The sequence below is a fragment of the Podarcis cretensis genome, assembly GCF_951804945.1.
Source record: "Podarcis cretensis genome assembly, chromosome: 9".
In the NCBI taxonomy this organism is placed as follows: Eukaryota; Metazoa; Chordata; class Lepidosauria; order Squamata; family Lacertidae; genus Podarcis; species Podarcis cretensis.
In genome coordinates, this window is record NC_137178.1 from 27,736,462 (window position 1) to 27,759,627 (window position 23,166).

General features: G+C 41.1%; 1 protein-coding gene across 2 annotated transcripts in view; it reads right to left on the reverse strand.

The window, feature by feature from the left end:
• Positions 1–21,504, reverse strand: part of LOC307223872 (bifunctional heparan sulfate N-deacetylase/N-sulfotransferase 4) — a 128,672-nt gene extending 107,168 nt beyond the window's left edge. The window contains exons 1-2 of one of the 2 annotated variants that reach the window (XM_079990211.1): positions 20,986–21,504; positions 2,175–2,281 (exon numbers count right to left, since the gene is read on the reverse strand). The gene's annotated coding sequence lies outside the window, so the exon portion shown is untranslated. The remainder of the gene's footprint in view (positions 1–2,174; positions 2,282–20,985) is intronic. The other variant, XM_079990210.1, reaches the window with a different exon arrangement.
• Between the last annotated feature and the right edge of the window lie 1,662 nt (positions 21,505–23,166).

Below are 23,166 nucleotides of genomic sequence, written 5' to 3' on the forward strand. Positions count from 1 at the left end.
ATTCAGCAAGTGAAATCTTTGGGATTTTTTGGTCTTGCTCTCAGAAGGGTCATTTGCATTATAGCAAGGCTGCTGTCAGATTCTAGACAACAACAACCTATATCTGTTTTGGAGTGGTGGGGTGGAATGTTTATGTTTCTTGGCACCCATATCAATTTTTTTAAGAGTCCAGGTGACTGGGAGAATGGAGACTGGTTTATAGCTTGGCCTTCACAATTCATGTCTTACCTCTAAGATCAGTAGGTGGAGCAGCCTTGATAAAATGCTGGGGGGGGGGGATACTTGTTCCTTTCACAGAAGTCTCTAGTCCCTTTTAATGACATGCTCCAATCTATGGGCCAGATAATTCAACCGCATATACAGCAGGGCCTGTTCTCTTCAATATTCTGAACTGCCAAGCATGTGCTATGTAGGGCTGGCCCAAGAGAAATTGCTACCTGAGGCAAAGGACAAGATATCACCCTCCCTCCCATGTAGATGGCCTTGTAGCTGAACCTTATTTTAAGACTGGCCATAGGGCATCTTCTTCCACTGCACATGAGGACAGTAGACTAGCTTAGGAAGCACGTGGCAAATGTCATCCTAATGCTGTAGCAGAGCCAGCCCTGGCTCTGGGAAAATAAAATAACAGAATTGTAGAATTGAAATAGGCCACCAGGGCAATCTAGTCTACACCCCTGCAATGCAGGAAACTTTTGCCCAATGTGGGGCTTGAAACCGCCACCCAGAGATTAAGAGTTTCATGCGTTGCCGACTGACTACCCATAGTAGTTTTCTGTTTAACTTCAATGAAGTGTATTCATATCCAGTGCTTTGTAGATTGTTACCCAATGTCATAAGCTTGGTCTTAGATGCTGTGATACATCACTTGGGCCACCTTGCTGCTGCTTCTTCTCAATCATTAATGATGACTTCAGTCTTCTCCATGGAAATCCAGCATACCCCACCCTCCATTTGGAGAGGTCTGACTCGTGGCAATTATAACTGCGATGTTTTTTTATAGGTCAAGCTTCAATCTTATACACATATACTTGGAAACAAGGCTGCAGACCTAACTATACTTACCTGGGAGTAAGCTTGCTGTATTTAATAGGACTTCTGAGTAGGCGTGCATAGGATTGTTAGTTCATGGAAGTCAGTGAGTCTTACTTTTAAGTATACATGTATATGATCGATTTGGCAGGCCCCCCGAACATGACAATTGAGTAAATATAGAAATGAGAAATTAATGATGTTAAAATGGATATTTATATAATACTTACAGTATGCAAAGTGCTTAACACTCTTAACCTTGCTCAGCATTAGAATGCTATTGATTACTGCTCCCATACTACAGGTGGAGTATCAAGGATTAATATGTTTTCTAGATAAGGCTTCAAAAGCAGAGACAATATATAAAAATGTATAACTGGAATATTAGAATGTATAACTGGAAAGTCCCCCCCCCCAACAAAAGCCTACTAAAATGTAATGATACATATAGCCAGTTTACTGCGCCTATCATTTCTACTACTGATATTACTACAGCTAGTAACAGTTCAATTGCTGCTTAATTACTGAGATCATAATCATGATTAAGCCAATGTTTATAGATTTCTTGCTTAACTGTAATGTTTCAGATGCTTCCTGCAAAGCGATAAGGCTCTAGACAGATACAGCAGATCATGTGAAATTCTCCACAAGAGTTCATTGCAGTTTTGAAGCTCTGGTGACACTGATAAATCACTGCAACTTCACTTTTGGAATACATCAAATATCACACACACATCTTGGGCTTTACAATCTCATTAGGGTTATTCACTGTCCCTAAACAAATCAATAAGTGGTCCTTACAGCAAGCAAGAACAAAAAAAAAAACCTTTTGAATTTTTGCTACCAGAAAAGGGGGGGGGAGGGGGGAAGTAGAGCATTCTTAGATGAAATCTCATTTGTTTTCATTCCAGTTATATATTTTTCAACACTAGAGGGCAATATGTTCCCATTTTTCCTTCATACAAGAATTGCTATCACCTCTTTTACTACCAAGACAGCTTACAAAACAAAGGGCTTCGCAGTCAACCCCAGAGTCACAAGGATCTAAAGAACAGGTTTAAAAGTGGATTGGAGACTTTACTGCTAAAACAATATAATGTAAATTCTCATAGATAATATATTGCTGTCATATTAATACTTACAATATTTCTTACTTTGGACCAGAAGAACAGGTGAAATTAGAAGGCTGTTGTTTTCTCTCTTTTTGTCTTTCTTTCTCTTAAGGTGAGTTGGGCACCAGAATTCTAAGCTATGAAAATAATATTTGGTGAAAAAGAAAATCTGTTTTGGATTAATTTATTGATAATATAGCTAACAAAATCCCAATCATGAGGAAACATCTTGACAGATGCAGGTTTATTTTTAAATGCTCTCCTTCTGTTTTCTAATTTTGGAAATATGGAGGCCAAACTTATTCTGCTCTGTTTCAAAGCAGCTCATGGCACAAACTAGTCAAAATTAAGTACATTTAAGTTCTGTTCACATCAATGAAAGTGTTAATGATATGCTTAAAATCTCTCATTAGATTTAATGGGATTTTAAAGCACTTAACTTTGGTGGGGTTGTATCTATGATCTGTAAATTAGTACGGCTATAGCAGGGTGATATTGAAAACAATGGCAACTTGTGACTGAAAACATAATATTCCTTGGAGTTATGAACAATATAGAAGATAGAAGGCCCTCCCCTTTTCTCTCTCTTCTCTCTTGACCCCCCGTTCTCTCTTGATTGCACAACATACACATTTCTCTTTGGAGAACTGTATTACAAAACTCAGAAAAATGCTAATTTCAAAGGCCAGCTGTGTTTATATTTGTGTATATTTAAAGGAAATGACAATTACACATTTTTCATCTTTATAGTGAGGGGGTTTCTTGTCTATCAGTTTCACCACTGTTTTTTCAAGCCACTGTAGTAGAAAGAAAATAATGTCTAATACTGTATTATTGTTTAAGATGGGACAATTTTGTGCAAAGATTGTGACAGACAGCAGTGAAATGGACAGTCTCTTCCTTCCACCAGTTACATAACAAATCGGAAGAAGCTCCTTCGCTTTAATAGCAAAACTTACAATGGGCTTCAAAATCAAAACCCCTAGTCAATTTCAACTCTACGACGAAAGGAGCAATTCCTTCAAGATGGGAATTTACTTCAGCAGTTTTCAGTAAGCTATGTGATCTAGACACTATTTATAAACTTCCTGTCCTTCTTAAAACTTTGATGATATCTCAAGAGCCAAATGCAAAGCAACCACTGTTCACTCACTTCTCAGATTTAATGGGCGAAAGAGTGGAACTGTTCGAATGCTATTTCTGAAAGAACTACTGGGCAGTTTTCCTCTGAGTATCTGTTTATGGGAATCGCGGGTGGGGAGAATGCAATTGCACTTGGGTTCCGCTCATGGGCTTCCCATAGGGTCACTCTGAAAGCTGGATGCTGGATGAGAAGGTCCAGCAGTGTTCTTATGTTCTCATCTTAACATTGTCCCTTGACCTCATTGAACTTTGAACCCCAGAGATGACATCCCTTGGTGAAACTGGCTCCCTTAACACCATAGGTATCATGCTCCTCAGTGCCTGTTGAGTGTGCAGAGTAGGAGCCGATTCATTGTTGGTGGAGTTCTAGGCTCTAGGCCAAAGGACTATCCCTTTAAGGCTTCAAAAGAGGTGAGTGGACAGAACTTAGGAGAGATAAAAGGCTTCAGTTTAACCCCAGACCTCGCTGGAGCCAGTTGTCTGCTTTGAGATACCCAAGATCCTGCAACTTTAGATCGACCCTAATCTCTACTTCCTTGATGAAGCGTTCATCATATCCCATGGACTTTTGTTTAGGACAGTATATCAACACTGCATATACTTTCTCTTTATATAGGGGTGATGCTAGTCATGTGGTTGAACTAGCCAGAGGCCACTGCATGGAATGCATGCAGAGAGAGCTTTGCGGCTAAAATTTGTCTCTGCTGTTAATGAGCAGTTATGGATTCTTCCATGCATGCCTGTGCCACACATTGCCTTCCCTGTCTCAGATTCTCAATGCTTATCTTCTCAAGCCTGGACTGAGGATGCAGTTGAGCCGCCAAAGACAGAAGGATGCACAAATGAGGACCTTTGGGGAGATAGATTCTGTTTCCTGTTATTATTTTTTTTACCATTGTGAATGTTTCATTATATAAGGACCGTTGTACCGATTATGAGCATTTATAGCAATTATTCTTGAGAGACAGCAAAGTGCAAGGCTGCAGACTACATCTCTTTGTCAGAGGTAATAGCAGGTCTTCAACAAAGTTTCACTCAGAGTAGAAACATTAAATTAATAGACCTAACTTAGCCATGTCAGCGTTAACTGGGATGTAGCGTTAACTGGGATATGCATGTGCAGAATGAGGTCTGCTTGCACACCAGGATTGCTCCCCTACATTTCTTCAGCAGGTCCCCCCAACTCTCCAGAGCTAATTTTGGGAGCACAGGGTGCAGGTGGAGGAGAGGCAGGACCATCCCATTGCATGAGAGAAGCTTGTTCCATGCATGCAACAAGTTAGCTGAATCCAGCCTAATGGGTCTACTCTAACATAAAGTTAGTTGAATGCCACCATGTATGGCAGCTGTTCCCAGAGGGTTGGCTATGGGTCCATGTGGCTCTCATATTGACTAAACTGTATTTGAAGTGTGTATTTGGGTGTGTTTTGTAGTTTGTGACAGTAAACCTGTTGAAGGTTTGGTGCCAGAGATCGATGGGTGATGAGCAGCATCTGGCACAGAGCACAATTCTTTCATCTCTGGGTCTTTCATTATAAAAAGGACCCAGTCCCATGATTCCCTTTTATGCCCATGCTCATGTTTCCAGAATTTGCAAATCTAATGATTCTGTTCTGAACCACTTCTCTTCTCCTAAGTAATATACAGACTGAATACTGAAACAAAACTGTGGCCAGCGCCTAGACAGTTTCCAAGATACTACAACTCAATACATTAAAGTGTATCATTGGGATTTGAAAATGGGTTTTGGCTACATTTTGGACCATGTGTCAAGTCATTGCTCTGAGCCAATTTGATTTAATTGAATTTTGCAAGTAACTTTTTTTTTGTGATACACTATCAAATGCTTTTTGGTGGAGTCCATATATATTACATTTACAGCTGTTTTTGTACTGCTGCCAGCAACACAATCAAGTTTCTGAGGTATGATTTGCTTTCCTCTTTCAGCCAGGAGACCTGCATTAATGCAACATTAAGGTAGCTCTGTTAAAAATAAAAAGAGCCGGGTGATGCAGATACAGAGGCTCAAACAGCAGCATTAATATGCACAGATACTCAGTGGGTTTTATGGCGCACAGCTGGTGACTGAACAGCGATGGTAAACTAAAAGCAAAACAGGGAAAATATTATCGATGTGATAGATAACTCTTTTATTTTATTTGTCTCCCACTCCTCATTTCTTTACTTATCCTTATCCGTTGCTTTTGTATCATACAGTACTCAAGACCGCAGTTAACCACCTCTCTGTAGCCAGGTCTCCTGGGACTAGATAGCATATGATGCCACATATCCTCTGCTGGGATATGATATAAATCTCCTTTCCCCTGCAAGCTCTTTGCATATGCCAGGGTTTACAAAGAGCATGGGATTAGAGCCAACAATAAGTGCACATTTCCATATCACTTTTGTGACTTAAAAAATAATCCTAATGAAACTGCATCTGCATTTTAATGCAATTTTTACTACTTACATTTTTTTAAATGCAATTTTGCGTATAAAGACATTTCTGCAAAGCAATTTCCCCTATTGTAATACATTTGTATGTTATTTTCTCTAGCAAGTATTTGTATGTAAATAAATTTTTATTTATACCCCGCCCTCCCTGGCCAAGACCAGGCTCAGGGCAGCTAACATAAAATATCAAATACATTAAAACACAATCAAACAATTGATTAAATTACAGCTTAAAATTAGAATCAGGATAAAATTAAATGACTGCCCATGAATTACAACCATAGGGGTCGGGAACCTCAAATATTCATCAGGGCCAGCTATCCATGTTGGTCCCACATAAGCCGATAAAAGGGCCAAAGAGGTAACTTGCAGGGTCCCATAGAGGGGGGTCAAACTGGGCCCGGACCGAAGGCCAGGCGGAACAGCTCCGTCTTGCAGGCCCTGCGGAAGGATGTCAAGTCCCGCAGGGCCCTGGTCTCCTGTGATAGAGTGTTCCACCAAGTTGGGGCCAAAGCCGAAAAGTATATTTATATGCACACTTTTTGAACACATTACTTGGCTGGAGAACTGCATTGCGTAATTTGTTTCAAAGACCGTTGTGTTTTGGTTTGCATATGAATTTGGAATGTGCACTTCCCAACCCAGCATGCTGGGGATCTGGTGTGCAAACAGAGCTCTGTATTACCAGAAGCTGTCCTTTTATCTCCTAAGAGTTGTGGACTATTTGGGGTATATGACAGGAATCCCCACATCATGGAAAAGAAAGAGCGTCATCTCAGATTTCAAGAAGTTCCGCTGTGCACATAGGAACCCTGCAAAGTTTTGGACCACACACACAACATCCAGCAGCAATATGTCATAATAGAATGTTTTACCAAGGAATGTAGAATATTTGTGATAGAGATGATATGCACTTAAAGTTAAGCTGCACATGGAACAATTCATGGTATTACTAGACCACTGTTGTCTAGTCCTTTGTAGCCAGTTTGGCTATCTCAGCCCGATTAGAAAATCAGGATGTGAGATAGGAAGAGAAATATTTTTCCATACATTTTTTCTCCCCTCTCTACAACACTCCAGTGTTTTGATTTATAGTTGCTTTAGAAAAAGAAAAATCAGATTCAAGAGACATATGTCTTGTTTGACCATTGTGGATTACTCTTAAAGTGCAGGTTTGCAGGACTCCTTCTACTTAAACTCTTCAGAAATCATACCTCATTAATGAGGTATAAATTAACTTTTGCTGTGTGCATAGCTTAATACCATGCACTCCACAGGTGTATCACAGGAAAGAGGTGGTAAATCTGAAGTCACAACCAGCACTGTGATACACAGGATAAATAACCACCACCACCACCACCACAAATTTCACTTTAAATGTTCTAAGCATTGTAAAGAGATAAAAGGCCACGTCACTCACTGCAAACTCAGACTAACCTTCCCACACCATATATTTAAAGCACAATAAAAACACATTGAAAGCATCTTGGGAACTGTAGCTTGTTAACTGTAGTTCTGTAACAGGAAACAACAGTCTCCAAGAATCTCTGGGGGAAAGCTATGTGTTTTCAATGTCTTTTAAATGTATGTGGTGGATGTGATCTCATGATACAAAAGGGGGGAAAATGGAATGATAGGGGAGAGGAAAGCAAGCATTAACACAGGGTGTTTTTTTCTGGCAGGGAGGGGGAAACCGGGCTCCTTCAGCTGCTCCTTTTTCTGGTCGATAGATTTTTTAAAATAACCTTTGTAATGTGCCTTATTTCACTTTCTGGTTTTGTATTTCACTGTCTTGTGTTTTTAAGCTTCCTGGTGTGGACTGCACTTAAAAAGAGAGCCTGCCAATGAGTTCGTGATGATAGATGGGCCCATACTGATCTCCTTGCCATGGTGGTCTTTCTGGGAGGCAGCAGGTGCAACTTCCCAGCGACTCTTGGTCCCCTGGCCTGGAGTGTATTTTCCTCCTGTTCTGCAGACCCAGGGCAAGAGATAAATGCCAAGAGTTGTATAGATGTGGAAAGAATAAGTGAAAACTTCCCTAAATCCTGGGTTGTAATACGAAGGCATTTGTCTGATATTCAACTAAGCCAAAATCATGGTCATAAATTTTAATGGGTCTGTTCTAAGTAAAACTGAGCTGAATACCACCCTTTTAGATTACATGCATTTTTACATTTCTTTAGTTGATTTCACTTGGCTAAACAAAATGGGAACTGGCAATGTAACAAAATCCTAGTGCCTTTGAAGTAACGGATTTGGAGCGTGCATCATTTTCTGTGTGCACATTCAGGACTTGCTTGCCTTTCTGAATGTAGATAAAACTCATGACAATGTTGGGGAAAGCTACTGAAGTTCATTGATGTGCTTTAGCACTCGAAAGACTAGCTCAGGTTAAATTTGCCATTCCTTTAGAAGAGATTTGCCGATGATTACCAAGGTGTTCCAGCTCTCAGCACATGTGTGAATCAGCGCATGAATTCTACTGCCTGGCACTTTTGTGGTGCACTAGAATCTTACAGTGTTCCATTACATGCTGTCTATGTATATGACTACAGTGGTCTGTAAAATGGTTGGGGCAGCAGGGATATAAAAGTCCACAATGCACTAAAAATATCACAAATGCAGCATGAATGCAAAACTCCACAAACCACTAAACATTTATGGTAGCAAAGAGATTGCATTTCCCTTTACAGCATAAAGTTTCTGGAACTTCTACAAACAGTTCAGCTGTGTTGTGTTTCCAGGGTTAAAGCTGCTGTGGCATTCCTGCCCCCCCCCCCCCCCGGAATGCTGACACTATTTGAAACATCTTGCAATGGTTGCTTGAATACAAACACAAAGCAAATTAAAAGGATTTCTTTTTAATTAAAACAACAACAACACACTGATAGTGAACACAGAATACAGTGGGCCTGGATTGGGTTCTGCTCTCGGTTGTGTTAGATAGCCGAGATTATTATTTCTTTGTCTTTCAAACTGACCAATTTGTTCATGGAGCAACAACCCCATTTTAAAAAAAGCAAAGTTTGGTTCTGTCATATGCCCTTTTTTGAGTAAATCCCATGGAAATCAGCATATGGAAAAAGATTACATTATGCATGAAAATCCATGTTGGTTTTGCAAGAAAAAATAACTGAGTGGGATACTAGAGTCCTCCACAAGAATTTTTTTTTGGGGTGGGATTTTACAAAACATTTTGAATTCCAGCACAGTATTATTTTACGCCTATTGTTTTATGAGAACCACTTTATAAGCATGGTGGTGTAAGAAATTGCTACATAATAGGAGGTCTAAAGTCTTATTAAATGATTGAATGAACTCTTGCACTTTGAAACAAACCTGGGTCCTCTGTCCTCACTGATTTCAGTAGGTCTGAAACCAGATAAACTAATGTACTTCCACTTCAGTGATTTGTAGAGAGGGCTGTATGAAAAATTCCCTATACATTTATTTATTTATTCTAATGTGTACATCTGTAAATACTTTAAGATTATATGCATTTTTATATTACTTTGGTGGTTTTTACATGCTCACATGGGTATTGATGAGCCTGGATAGCTCAGTTGGTTAGACCATGGTGCTGATAACGCCAAGGTTGCAGGTTCGATCCCTGTATAGACCAGCTGCATATTCCTGCATTGCAGGGAGTTGGACTAGATGATCCTCAGGGTCCCTTCCAACTCTACAGTGCTATGATTCTGGGTAAGGGCAATGTTACAAAATGTGAGAATCTTTAAAGACGGGATATGAATACACCATATACCACCAACTTCTGTGTGCTGTAGAAGTGGCACATTCAGTACCTGTTGCCTTTTTCTAGCTATGATTGCTCTTACAATTACATTTCTATGCAATCCTTTCAACATAGCTTAGGTCAAGCAATGACTCGTTTTATGAAGAATTCTTTTGTGGCGCTAAGTGATGGAAATGAGGCAGGTACAATAAATGCACTGTTCTTTTTCCACCTTAAAATAAAAAAAATCCCTTTATTTATTTATTGCCTCAAACCCAAGGAGGTTTACATCGACATGACCAAAGTAAACTTACAGTAATATTCAAAGTGACAATTCAAAGGCAGTGATACATAAATTTCCAAAAAGTTAAAACATCCAGCTTCTCACATAAATGCATGATGTATGACCCACCATTAAAAACAACCCAGCAGATGAGAAAACATCACCAGCCAAATGCTTGGCAGTCAAGGACTGGTGCTGAAAAGAGGACCATGTTTATGAAAGGCAGCATCCCTGAAGAGAACACTCCATAATTGGGGGCCCACTATTAAGGAGTCCTCTGTCCTATAGCCACTCACTGTACTTTTGCTGGAGGATGGCCACCAATGATTTCCTAAGGGTCCAGACAGGTTTATGCAGAGAGATATGTTCTAGAAGGTATGGGTTTGTCAGCCACGTAAGGCTTCATAAGTCAAATCCAGCACTTTGAATTGTGCCCCCAAATGTATTAGAAGCCAGTGCAGTCATGCCAGAACTGGTGCTATAAGTCTGAACTGCTGGTCCTCATTAGCAATCTGTTTGCAGAATTCTGTACTAGCAGATGCTTCTGGACAGGCCCACATATAATACATTGCAGTACTCTAACCAGAAGGTTTCCTGAACACAGATAATTAAAACTAGGTTACCCACATACTGGCTGTGGCATTTTTAAAGGCACTCTACACTACAGGGACCACTTGGATCACCAATGATAGTGATGGATCCAGGGGTATTCTGCAAGCTGCAACCCTACTCCATTGGGGGGAGGGCAACTTCACTGAAGACCCCACTGGCACCACACTGCCAAAAATCTGCAGCCACCACCTTCCCATCAGCAGATGCTTTGGAGTGACATAGACTTCAGGGTGGCTAAATATGGCCCTTCAGATGTTGTTAAGACTCCAATCAGTCCTTACTCCTAGCATGATGGGAGTTGTAGTGCACATCATGTTAGACACCTCTAATTATATACCTGCTGGGGCTGTGAGAGTTGAAGTCCAACAAATCTGGAGGGTCACAGGTTTCCCATTGCTATGTTATATGTGAATTTACACTAGGGATGGAGGGGAAAAATTAATTCCATTTGCATTTAAAGGCAAACTGACCAAATTTGCATGTTTTAAAACAAAACAGGAACCAAAACCCAGCCAGTCTTCAAAATTTGCACTTCTCCAAATTTTGCAATGCTGTTCTGCAACCAAGTGTACAAACATGAATATACTAGGGTGAATATTGCATCAACGTGCATATACTGATGGAAAGAATGTAAAATAATGCAATATAATAGAGGAAATTAGTCTGCAAAAATGTGCATATTGGGATAAATTCACACTAAAGTGCTGATGAGTTTCCATGAATTTTTTTTTTAATGCAAACCGATGTGTAAATGTAGAGCACTGAACTCAAGACTGGGAAAAGGAGAAACAGAGAGAAAACAACATTGGCAGATTTGCCAGGCTCAACAGACAGCAAGCTTAAAACTCCCACCTCTTACAGTTCTTGCTCTGTAACTTATATGGGGGAAACGTCACAGGAAAGAGGGAATCTGCAGAAATTTGGCATCTTTACTTCAATATACATGGGCTAGGATCCAAAGAGACATTTTGTGGATATTTGTGCTTTTTCCAAACAACTTCTCCATATGCGAAGTTCTTCATCCTTCCCCCCCCCCTCAGTCTCCCCCACAAAGCAGTTATGACAATCAATGGATTAAGAGCAATGTGATGTTAGTGGACATCAGCACCTGGATGCACAACTCAGCCTTTGTTTTGTTCCTCTCCAGCTAGCTTGCAGAAGAATTTGTTTCACTAAAATGAATGAGGGTTTTGTGCATCCGGTTGCTAATTTTAAAACCAGGCAATCAAAAAATTGGTGGGAGGTGGGGAGGTTCACAACTACAGAACAATATCTATATCAGAAATCAAGCAGGGCACATTAGCCTGTTTATTTACTTATCCATTTAACTCTAGCCTGGTTTCCAGGTTGCACAAAGTAATAATGCTGCTTTATTCCTCGCTATTCCTCACAGTACTCCACATCTAGAGTACTGTGTACAGTTTCAGACATCACATATTAAGGATGTAGACAGCAGCAGGGGTGAGGCCACAATGCTGGCTTCTCAGCAGTAGGAGAGGCAAGCCAGAAGCAAGTTCAAGATGGTGGGGATGCACCAGTGGAGCCAATCCAGCATTCCCACTGGTGCACCTGCACAGCCCTGACCTCTCTGATGGCTGGCCCTTCCCTTCCTCTCTCCCTATTAACAACAGCAACACTGCTGCTGGGAAGCTAGAACTGCAGCTCCACCCTACTGGGTGAACCACTTCTGGATTGGTAGATTGGAACAGGTTCACTGGAGGGCAGCGAAGATGTGGAAAACAACTGCCCCCCAAGGGTGCAATTGAAGTGCTGGGGTGCAATTCAGGCTGTAGGCTGACATACCTTTATGAGAAGGGTACGGAGAGAGAAACATCTAACCTTCCTAGACTGTCCTAGTTGTGCAGACCTATTGACCTTCCTTCAGTGACACCATCAGTGCTGCTGACCTCATTTCCTGCTTCCTCTTCATCCTCACCTTGGAAGAAGAGACACCAAAGCAATCATAGCTCTTTGTATCTCCACCTTATTTAGACAGAACTAATATATTTCATATCAACTATGTATTTTCCTGAATACATTTTCTTTCTTATTTTCCAAATCCAGAATCTCATTGCGATTCTATCCACAGATAAAATGTGCTCCTCCAACTGGGATTCAGTTAAGTTTCCAAGCTGCATATTAACTCTAAACACCAACAGGGCGCAAATTATAGGAAGGTCAATTTCAGTTGAACATTAGGAGGTGCATCAAGCAGAGGGGTGGAGGGAAGATAGCCACATGTTTGGCATATGGGTTTCCTACACTGAGTTGGAAGAGATGTCCTGCCCTGCATGCCCCGCTCCAACTCTAGGGTTCTATGTGTTTCTCGCATGCGGGATTCTGTCTTTTAATTAACTAAGCAGAATGTGTATTTGTCCCCCAGGGGCTAAAAAGAAATGCTTGCTGCAGAGAACTGGCTGAGAAGAGGCTCAGACATATGGCTAAATTACCCCTCCAGGACAAGATACATCTTGCCAATGCAAGTCAGGATGCCTCATCCCCACTTGCTAACCTGTGCTTTGGGCCATGGGCTATTAGGCTTCTGGTTACTGCACACTCCTGCTGTCAATGTTTGTGCACATACCACACCCTATTACATTTCCAACTCCTTGAATGATAGAGGCATTCTGAGTGCATCAATATTGTGTTGGGCTGCTGCGTTTCCCAGCACACTCTGGGGTGTTATTAAAGGATGCCAAATGTTCTCCTTCACACATTCCGTGGCATTCAAGAGCTGATGCTTTGTTCTCCATCTCCTTGTCTATCAGGATTTGTGAAAACTGCAAAAACAACACTTCACTTGTCGCTTTGCACTTTAGACCGATTTCCCTAGCCACAACACACAGGTCAGTCTGTATTATGAACACTAAACTGCATGCAAACAAAGCATGTATATTGCACATCCTTCCTTCTCACCGCTTGCTGAAGTTGGTTCCTATTGAGCAGCCCTGAATGCCTCAAGATTCAAAGGTAAAAGTACACCACATTGTCAGAGTAGCCTTCCCACTATTCCAGCTATTATCTCACAAGGAATGGGGACTAGAATTTGTGAACAGAGCAGAGGCCAGTAAGGCTTACATGTTGCATCTTCATCTTAGTGCCGCTAACATCTGCCAAACTGTCAGTGTTCATCAGGCTGAAACTGCATTCCTAAACATCACTAGCAACACAAATATGGTACAGACGATCCTATATTAAAACTTAGAATAAAAGAATCATAGAGTTGGAAGGAACCCCAACGGACATCTAGTCCAAACCCCTGCAATGCAGGAATCTCAACACACAGTCCCCCAACCATACTAGACCCTGCTTAGCTTTGCAAACACACTAGCAGTTTTATTGCTGCACAATCTTCTGCATTATGAACTTTCCTGCTTGTTCTGCTAAGTGGGGCCCTGGACATCTGTCCCAAAGTTTAGCCCTGATGGCACCACTGAAAATGAAGCAGAGAGGGGCCTCCTATGGAAAGGGTTGTAGCTCAGTGATAAAGCATCTGCTTTGCATGCAGAACATCCCAAGTGCAACCCTTAGCATCTCCAGGACAGGCTAGGAGAGAGCCCTGTCAGAAATCCTGAGTAAAAAAATGTTCCCCACCCTTATTCTATGTGAACTGGAATATACACATGAATATAGCTGGTGTACCACTGACAAAGATTTCTGTGAACATGGGAGCTTGAAAAAATGCTACAGACAGAATCCACACATGCCTAATACTCATATTATGTTATGTATACTTGTGCATTCATAAGAAAGGTTGACAGAAAGACTCCCATAGCAGCCAATACCTCTTCTGAAAACAACCTGTACATCAGCTCCCCTTAAAAAGATGGGTAAAAAACCCCACTTCTCCAGATTTACAGTTCAGAGAAGGGGGTGTTTTCATGACCATCTACTATTTCCTGAACTTGGAATGCTTGTTGACCTACCGTATTTTCCCATTGTGTCTTTCTGTACCCTTTCACTTCCCAACTCAGGTTCTGCTTTCTAAGTCCAGCCTTTTTCTCAGGAAGTGGAGAAGAAACAGGTTGGTCTCAAAAATCTCTGGATCTGAGCCATCTCTAATGATGTGCTGCAAGAAAGGCAGAATGGGAAGCAGCCTCAGGTGGAACACCCTGAAGATGGCCCTCAGGCTATTCAGACGAATTTGGCGTCATATAATATTAATAGTCAGGAACACTTTGGGACCATTTTTAACAAGACAAGAAAACTGTAGATGTAACCTCTGCTCACTGTTAGTCATATTGAGATGGGGTCGAGGAGACGGCAAAATATGATCAGGAAAAGAAAAAGCTATTCTTTAGCTTTTTGATGCACTCATGGGAAAACCTGCCAAGCCTTCTAAAATGTTCAGTGGTGCAGGTAGGTAGTTTTAGACACTGGGCTGAGGGAAGATCCACACTGTACATTAAAAGGATGTTCAACACACATTTAAAGCACATGACTTACCCCAAAGAATGCTGAGAACTGTCATTTGTCAAGGTTGCTGGAAATGGCTGTTTTTGTGAAGGGAAAACGACCATACCCAAGATCCTTTGGGAAAGTTATGGGCTTTAAATGTTGAATATACTTTAAATGTATAGTGTGAATCTACCCTGGATGGCTTGATCCCCACCTATTTAAATTGAAATGTGAATACTTCAAAATGTGGTATACCATCCATACAGTTTTTGAAGGTCCTTCTGCTCATTCTGTCAAATGGGGCTCTGGTCATTGGCCCTAAAGCGTCACAGCAAATACAAATAGCACATTAGGGGAACATTAGGGTCACTGCAGATGGCATGTTCCACATGGAGGGATTGGGCACAAAGCCCAATGCAATATGGTGCCTCCTTTTCCAAGATACTGCTTTATGCATGACCCAATATTCAAGCACACACCATTGTGAGCATGAAACAGAACCGAGAATGAGACTAGTTAGGCAGAGAGTTTTGATTCAATATCGTATATCACATGAGGCACAAATCAGGCAGCCCTGCATCCCTTTCCTGACTCCTGTAAAACTGCATTGTTGCCATACACTCCTTGGGAATGGGGAGGAGAGGCAATTTTGTGGTGAGGGCTTGCTCCGTTCATGTTATTGAGTGGTCCAGCACTCACTCACTAGGATCCTTTGTGATGTGTGTGTGTCTGTGCATGTTATGTATTCAGTGGTCTGTGTTTGCCTGAGCTTGAGTCTGGACTCAGGATTCTGAGCCTCTGTGGTCTGATTCGAGACATGATATCCAATCAGAATATTTCAGGATTTGGGCCATTGCCATTGGCCCTTAAACTCTGGGTTATGAATTTAGACAGCCAATCCCATTGAGAGTGGGAGTGGCCCAGGCCTACAGAAATGTACATAAACAGTTGATTTGCCCCTGTTGCCCAGTTCTGTTAGTTCAATACAGGTTCTTGGTGTTATCACTGCATCTTGCTTCGTGGGAACCCACCTACACTTTAGTGCACACTGCATGAGTACTGCATCTCTGCAAACAGAGGATCCTGTGGATTCTTGCAATATAGTCCTCCCTCAAAGAGGGCACGTGTTGCGGTGAGACCTGGAGACTGACCTCCTGTGTTGTGGGTGGGTACATTGGACAGCCACAATACCTGATTGGTAGGTCCCTCATTGCTGGGTTTAATCTGGCCAATGGGGTGCAGTCTAAGCAGATTGAGGGACCTATATATGCCACTGCACATGACCCAGAGCTTCCTCTTTTGGCTCATGCATCGGAACACTTGGCTACCTCTCCCTATATTTAGGGTATTTTGCAATTGACCTTGATATGCCGTCGTGTGTTGTCTGTCGTTGGGACAGGGGCACGGCAGGAATTTTCCCCACTTGGCTGATTGGCTGGTGCCATTTGGGTTTCGCCTGCCGAGTAGCAAATCGTCACAACTTGTAAGGTTGTGGTTCAGGTGATAGGGATGGGAGAATGGTCTCGCCATCCCTATGTGAAGGGTATTGCGTTAAAGGAATCGAGGGACTCAACTTGGTTTGGTCCACCCCCAAGAGGGGGTTGTGCCCATGCCTGAATCCAGGGGAGCAACTGGGGAGTGGACATAGTCTGTTCCCAGCTTTCCACCTACCTCAGGTGTCCACCCTTGGCTGACCTATGCTGGAGCCCTGGGTCAGCGCTACCTGCTAGGGTGCAGGGAGCCAGTCGAACCATAGCCTGTGCAACCACTCACTTTCTGTAATAAATAAAGTTGTGGCCTAAATTCTGCCAAAAATCAAAACTAAAATTTGAGTCAAATGTGTGTTTCTTTAGGGGGGAGGTCTCTGGGTCTGAACACGCAAACAGGCCCTTTATACACACTGTGCCCACCGTAAACAATGGCCATTTCACTAGGACTTTCTTTATATGCTCCAGAAATACTTGGAGCCATTCTGTAAGGTAGGTCAGTATGATCAAGTCCATGTTACAGATAATAAACATGTATATAATGGATAGAGAATGGGTCAGGTGTGGCTGAGAGGTACCACCTTGCCAAAGACAAGCGAGTGAGAATGCAGGTGAGAGAACAATTGCCAGCACATAACCACATCAGACCAAACAAGCGAAGGAGCAGGATGATCCTGCATGGATATACCCACAGGTAAACATCTATTCTCTTAGCAAACTCCCAAGGAAGACTAACTTTACGCATTGGGTGGCATTCAACTCAGTGTTACTCAGAGCAGACTTACTGAAATGAATGAATCACTGAGTTACAGACGTTCATTTCAATAGGGCTTCTCTGAGTAAAACTGAGTTGAATACCACTCTTTATGTGCTAGATTAATGTTTTGCCATACTAAGGCACAATTTAACACCCATCACCTGCAGTCATGTATTTTAACAATTGCTCAGATTTTGGGTTAATATGCATGATATTCCTTTTTTTACACCACTCATTTTTATAGGTTAAACTCCATTCACTTATAAAATGATATTAAAGGATATTTGCGCTTCCTTTTTAAAAAATGGATATAACACTCTTCTGCATGTCTTTCACAATGTACTGTATAGGAGGAGGAATTTAAAATTATTATTAAGTACAGCTACACTAGCTTCTCATTAGGAGAAAAGGAACGCTTGCCAATATGAAATGGAAACTTTTCCGAGACAAAGCTAAGGTACAATAGTGTGCTTTTACATAATGTTTTAATGAAATTCAACCCAGAAAACATTCTTCTCAACAGCCATACCTGCCTAGTCTGGCTCAAAGCCAGATACTAACATTCTCATTTTCTTAGCTAAGGTTCTGCAGAACTTGGAAATCAGAGATGATGGCCCAGGCATCAATGAGCTACCCAGGAGTTCAGCTCTCTGCTGTGTTACCCAGCAGGAGCCCAGGGCTCTGTTATCCGTCCGTCCATCTACTTACCGACCGGTACCTACGCAAATATAGGTGTGTGTGTGTGTGTGTGTGTGTGTATAAAGTCTAGCAGCATTAGCCACCTAATCCCTGTACTGGCAGCCTAAAAAATTATTCATGACATACTTCCTATATTGCAGTCAGCTTGCATTTCCCTACATAAGAGATTATTTCCATGTAGGAAAATGATAAGATGTGAAGCAGCCCACCAAGTGTTAGATATTCAAATACTATATCCCTAGTAAATATGTTTGTATTCCAGTCCTTGAATCTATTTCTTTAGAAAAGGTTATTAAATGATAATTCATACTGTTGTAGACTAATTTAAGTAATCACTAGATCACTAGATTTTCATGCAAATCGGGGGACAAAAGTTCTCCTTCTCCCAGTTTGTGGAAGTGGGGTTGTAAAGTGAAGCATCAAATTGCTGAGAGCCACTTGAATTGCAGGTGGAACTGAGATTCTGACCTAACTCTGTCAATAATTTACCTACCAGGTATGGTAAATACTTGCTGTTAGAAAATGTTCACATTGGGTCAGAAAGAACATGCCTTTGCAATTCTCTGTTTCTTAGGCTGCAACCCTAACCCCACTAACATTGGAATAAGCCCCACTGAATTTAGCAGAATTTAATTCTGAGTAGATGGCTTAGGATGGCACTGTAGGGTATGCTCTTGCCCTGTAGCTATCCCAGGAGCATGATATGCTAAGGATTGCAACCAGGGGACTTATTTATTCCTTCATTGACCTCATTTTATTTTTATATGTGTTTCTCTAAGTGTTTTTGCTTGAATTTTTAACTCTATTTCAAAATATAATTCCAGGAAGAAGAAAAATCTGAAAGCTATCATTAGATTTGACATCTCTGTAATGTTGGAAACATTTGCTGAGTAGAATTTCTCATCCTGTCAGACAACTTTTGAGAAGTTAAGTTATAATTGACCTGGAAAGGAAAATTATTTTAGGAATACTGGATGTGAGCCAAAGGAAGCCTATACTTTCCAAGAACACTTTCCTAATCATTCCATGCACAAAGCAATTCTAGGCATGTCTACTTGGAAGTAAATCCCACTGAGTTAAAGGAGACATATTCTCAGATAAGTGTGCTTTGTGCTGTTGCCCAAACTTTCAGCCTGTCTATATATATTTAAAATGCAGGATTATTTCATGTAGTTTCTTTCTTTCTTTATAAGTGTGGTATGTACATTATATGCAATTTGTGTTTGTAGGTGTGTTAAACCTATGAAACAAATTTGTTCCGCGCAGTACGCTATTTTTCATTTCTTTCTAGATTTCACAGCAGCCTTGCTTCTGAGTAACAAATCTAGTATGGTCAACTTTGAAGGTTAGCAACTGGAGGAAATGCCCCATTTCTGCAGTAAGGCATGATCACTGAGAATGATGATAAGTTTGATCACTGAGACAATTATGACAATGATGCCTTGCCATTGTCAAACCATCCAGCAGTTATCACAGTGTTTATAGACCCATGAAGTTCTGATCAAAGTTGCTGGAGTTGAAATTGTGGGCTTTTAAAAAGCCTACATACAGACCACTTGCTTGTCATTAACTTTGATTTCCCTCTCTATATACAAATATATAATTTGTATATAGAGAGGGAAATCAGAGTTAATGACAAGCAAGTGGTCTGTGACTCAGCCATTGCTATTTATATTTAAAACTAATTCACAGGCTTTGTTTTATTCTGTCAGACTGATGGGACAGAGGGGAACTATTCAGTAGCATTATAGAAAGCCCTCACCCTGTGCCAGGTTGGCACTGAATTGTGAACATTTGCCTTTCTGGAGACTATAAGACATTACACATGTGCTGATAATCAAAGAAGCCCTGAGCTTAAAGAGTGAAGGATAACTTTTAACATTTCTGCAGAGAGCTCAGCTGGTGAAATAGACAGTTTCTCTGACAACATTTAGAAAATTTGCAAGCAAAACTTTCCCCTTGTCTTCCACAAGACTTTGGCTTATATCAGCCCCTTTACTCTACCAGAGCTCCATTAATGTCAGTGAAACTGCTTTCAAGTAACATATTGGTCTTGGGCAGCTTTACACACTGCCCTGAACAGATGAATACAAGTCTTCCTGATTCAAAAGTTTCCTCTGTGTTTAGCTTTTGGAGAGTCCAGGATCTTCTGCTGTGAATTAATTTCTTCCTAAGTAGTCTTTGAAAGAGGACAGTTCTAAAGCTGCAGTCCTGTGTCCACTTACCTGGGAACAAGCACCATGCAACATTTCATCATTTACTTCTAAGTAAACACGCACAGACTGCCTGAGTAACAGGATCCAGGAATAAAATATTACTTTGCTTGGACTCTACACTTCTAAGGCAATGTATATTAAGGGACATAGAAGCAGGTTGTATGGGAAACATACAACACAAGTGGCTGTAGCTGCCTTGACTTCTGGCTTATGTGAAGAGTATGAATCACTTCTAGGAATGGCTCTGTTTTGAGTACTTCTTCCTGGCAGCAGTGTGACTGGGAGCCAGAAGATAAAGCAGCTAGGATGCCCTGTTTTTCTTGCTGTAACTCTAGAGCAGAAGGCACTTTCTCTTCCAGTCTCATTGCACTCCCGCCCCCGGCCCCTGTTTTCTCCCATACTTAAGCAATTGGTAGTTGCAAACACAGAACAATCAGTCTCTCTTAAATGTCCCGGACAGATGTTGTTCAACTACAAAATCAGTGGAACAGAACAAATTTGCCTGGGCTGCCTTCCTCACAGATTAGTTATCAAGGGAAGAGCTTTAAATGGTTCAGTTTAAGGATCATCCCAGATAATCATAACCTTTTGATCTGCCTTCCTTGCCAGGCTTTTAATAGTCTCTTCTGTCAAAAAGTGTGGGGCAAAGAGCATGAAGTGCAAGTCCAGACTAAGATCCTCAACTTCGTTCCTCCCATCCCATTTCCCACTGTTTTCTAATTTGCTGCTAACTTATTCTACCCTTCTAACCTCGAGACAGACATCCATCAACAATCACCACAGTTATGCCTAGTGGATCGGAATACTTCAGCTTTGAAACCTGACTGAAAAGCATTTGGGTTTGTTTGGTTATGCTCCCCAGTTTCCCCACGTTAGACTTTATGAATAGTGGGTGTTATTTGGCCATTTCCTCCATTCCACCAGGCTTCATATATACTACAGAATTATGTATATACATGCAGTTATTCCATATGTACACATGCACACCATATGTTTACAAGTAAACACACACAAAACTCATCTGAAGCTATGCTCTGTGCACAGTATGGCGCAACTTACCCAAAGATAATTTATTTTCAAGTAACGGTCCATGAGGGGAAAGGGGAGTCTGGTGTTGAGACGTCTTCATCCAGTTCCCGGCAAGGCAGGAGTTGTTCCTTTATTTGCGAATATCATACCCACTGCTTGAATAGTATCCCGGGAAGACTCCTTCTGCTCTGCTCCCTGTCCGTTGGATTCCTTTGGAAGAGTCACATTTTATTTATATACACACAGTCCTTTTCGGAATAAGCAGCCAGCTGGAATGATTCAAACCTCTGTTCAGCACACCGTTAAAATGCAGCTTCCTTTTCGGACATAGGAATTACACCAGGGAGCAGTCACCGAACAGCAAAGAGGCAATGAGAACTACTTAATCACCCGAATACCAGCTGCTGCTGCTGCTGCTGCTACTCTGCCTCTTTCCTAGCTGTGCTCTTCTCTTTCTCCCTCCCTCTCCGCTCATGTCTACAGAACTATAAAGGCGGCTTTGGAGGATTATGATTGGCAGAAGCAGCCAATTCCTTCAGCTAATCATCCTCAAGGTTTTCAAGGACTAGAAGCTGTTGTGATGTCATTCAGACAGTGTGGGGTTACACACAAACACATTCCAGCAGAAGCTAATTCAGAGATCAGCTGCATTCCGCTCACACCCTAGTGATTGATTAGCTGCTCCTGGAGGATTTGCATAATCTGTCATTGTACAGTTGGGCCATCTCCTTTATAAACCTGGCCAAATTAAATCCAGGAGTGGAAATGCCACTGGCTGCTTTTTGACACCTGCAGCCAAAGCTGTGAAAATAAAATCACAGAGAAATGGGGGCGGGGGGGGGGGAGAGAGAAAAGTTTGAAGAGTGATTTCCCGACCATCAAAAAGACAGACATGAAGGATTCTGGGGTGGGGAAGGAGGAGAGGAAAATCGTAAGACAGACAAGGTCTCACCCTTCCAGCACAGAATTCATAACGGTATTAGGACCACTTTAACCCAGAAATGTCACAAGGCTTGTAGGTTTAAAAACAAGGGGCGGTCACGCACCTCCTTTTCCATGTATTTTCCGTACTGGGGGGGAGGGAGTCAAGTTTTGATTTGAGAAACCCCAATTTCCTTGATTCTGATAAATTAAATGCACATTACATTTATTTATTTATTTTAACTATTCATTCTGGTGCCCACTGTGCTTGCTTAGTAGAGAGCAAGTCCTATTGAAATCAGTGGGATTTGCTTCTCAGTAAAAAAAAAGGAAAGGATTTTGCTGTGATGAGCAAGAGCAAAACACTATTGGACCAAGAAATTCCACACCTGGACCACTGATGATCTAGATCAACTGCCCCTTCCTTAGCTATGGAGATTCACCAGATGCTTCCCAAACACTTTCAAGTAAATCTTCTGAATCCTAAGGATTAGAAACTTTAGGATTTTGTTCTGTTCGTTTTTTTAAAAGGAAGGACCAAATTTTAAAGATGCCCAATTTTAGTATAAGTCTGTCTCTCTATCTATCTATCTATCTATCTATCTATCTAACTATCATCTATCTATCTATCTATCTATCTATCTATCTATCTATCTATATCTATCATCTATCTATCTATATCTATCTATATCTATCATCTATCTATATCTATCTATCTATCTATCTATCTATCTATCTATCATGGATGGATAGGTAGGTAGGTAGGTAGGTAGATTTTGTATGTGCTATACATTAACAGGTTTTGTTTCTCAAATATCCTCCTTTTTGACTGTTTCAGTCAAAAGTACAAATCATTCCCCCCCCCCCCAACAACAATAAAATGCTACTCAATAACAGTGTTATCTGGCAGCTTACAAATAATACCAAACCATTTTTTTTTTGTTTGTTTCATCAACCATTTTTAGGGAACAAATTTGATTCAGTCCTGGTCATTTGTTCAGCATTTTTGGATTTTATATTGGATTTTTTATATTTTATGATGTTCCAACGATTTTATTGTACACTGCTTTGATACTTTCCCCCTATGAGTTGGCAGTTTGTAAATACTCTTATAAGCAAGCAAACAAAGAAACAAGTATATGAAATATGAAAATATAATAGTCACAGAACAATAAAAGCAGCAAACTAATTCCAGCATACAAATTCCAGTCACAGAAAGTAAAACAAGGTAGTGTCTCAAATATGCAGAAAGTAAAACAAGGTAGTGTCTCAAATATGCAGCAGCAGAAA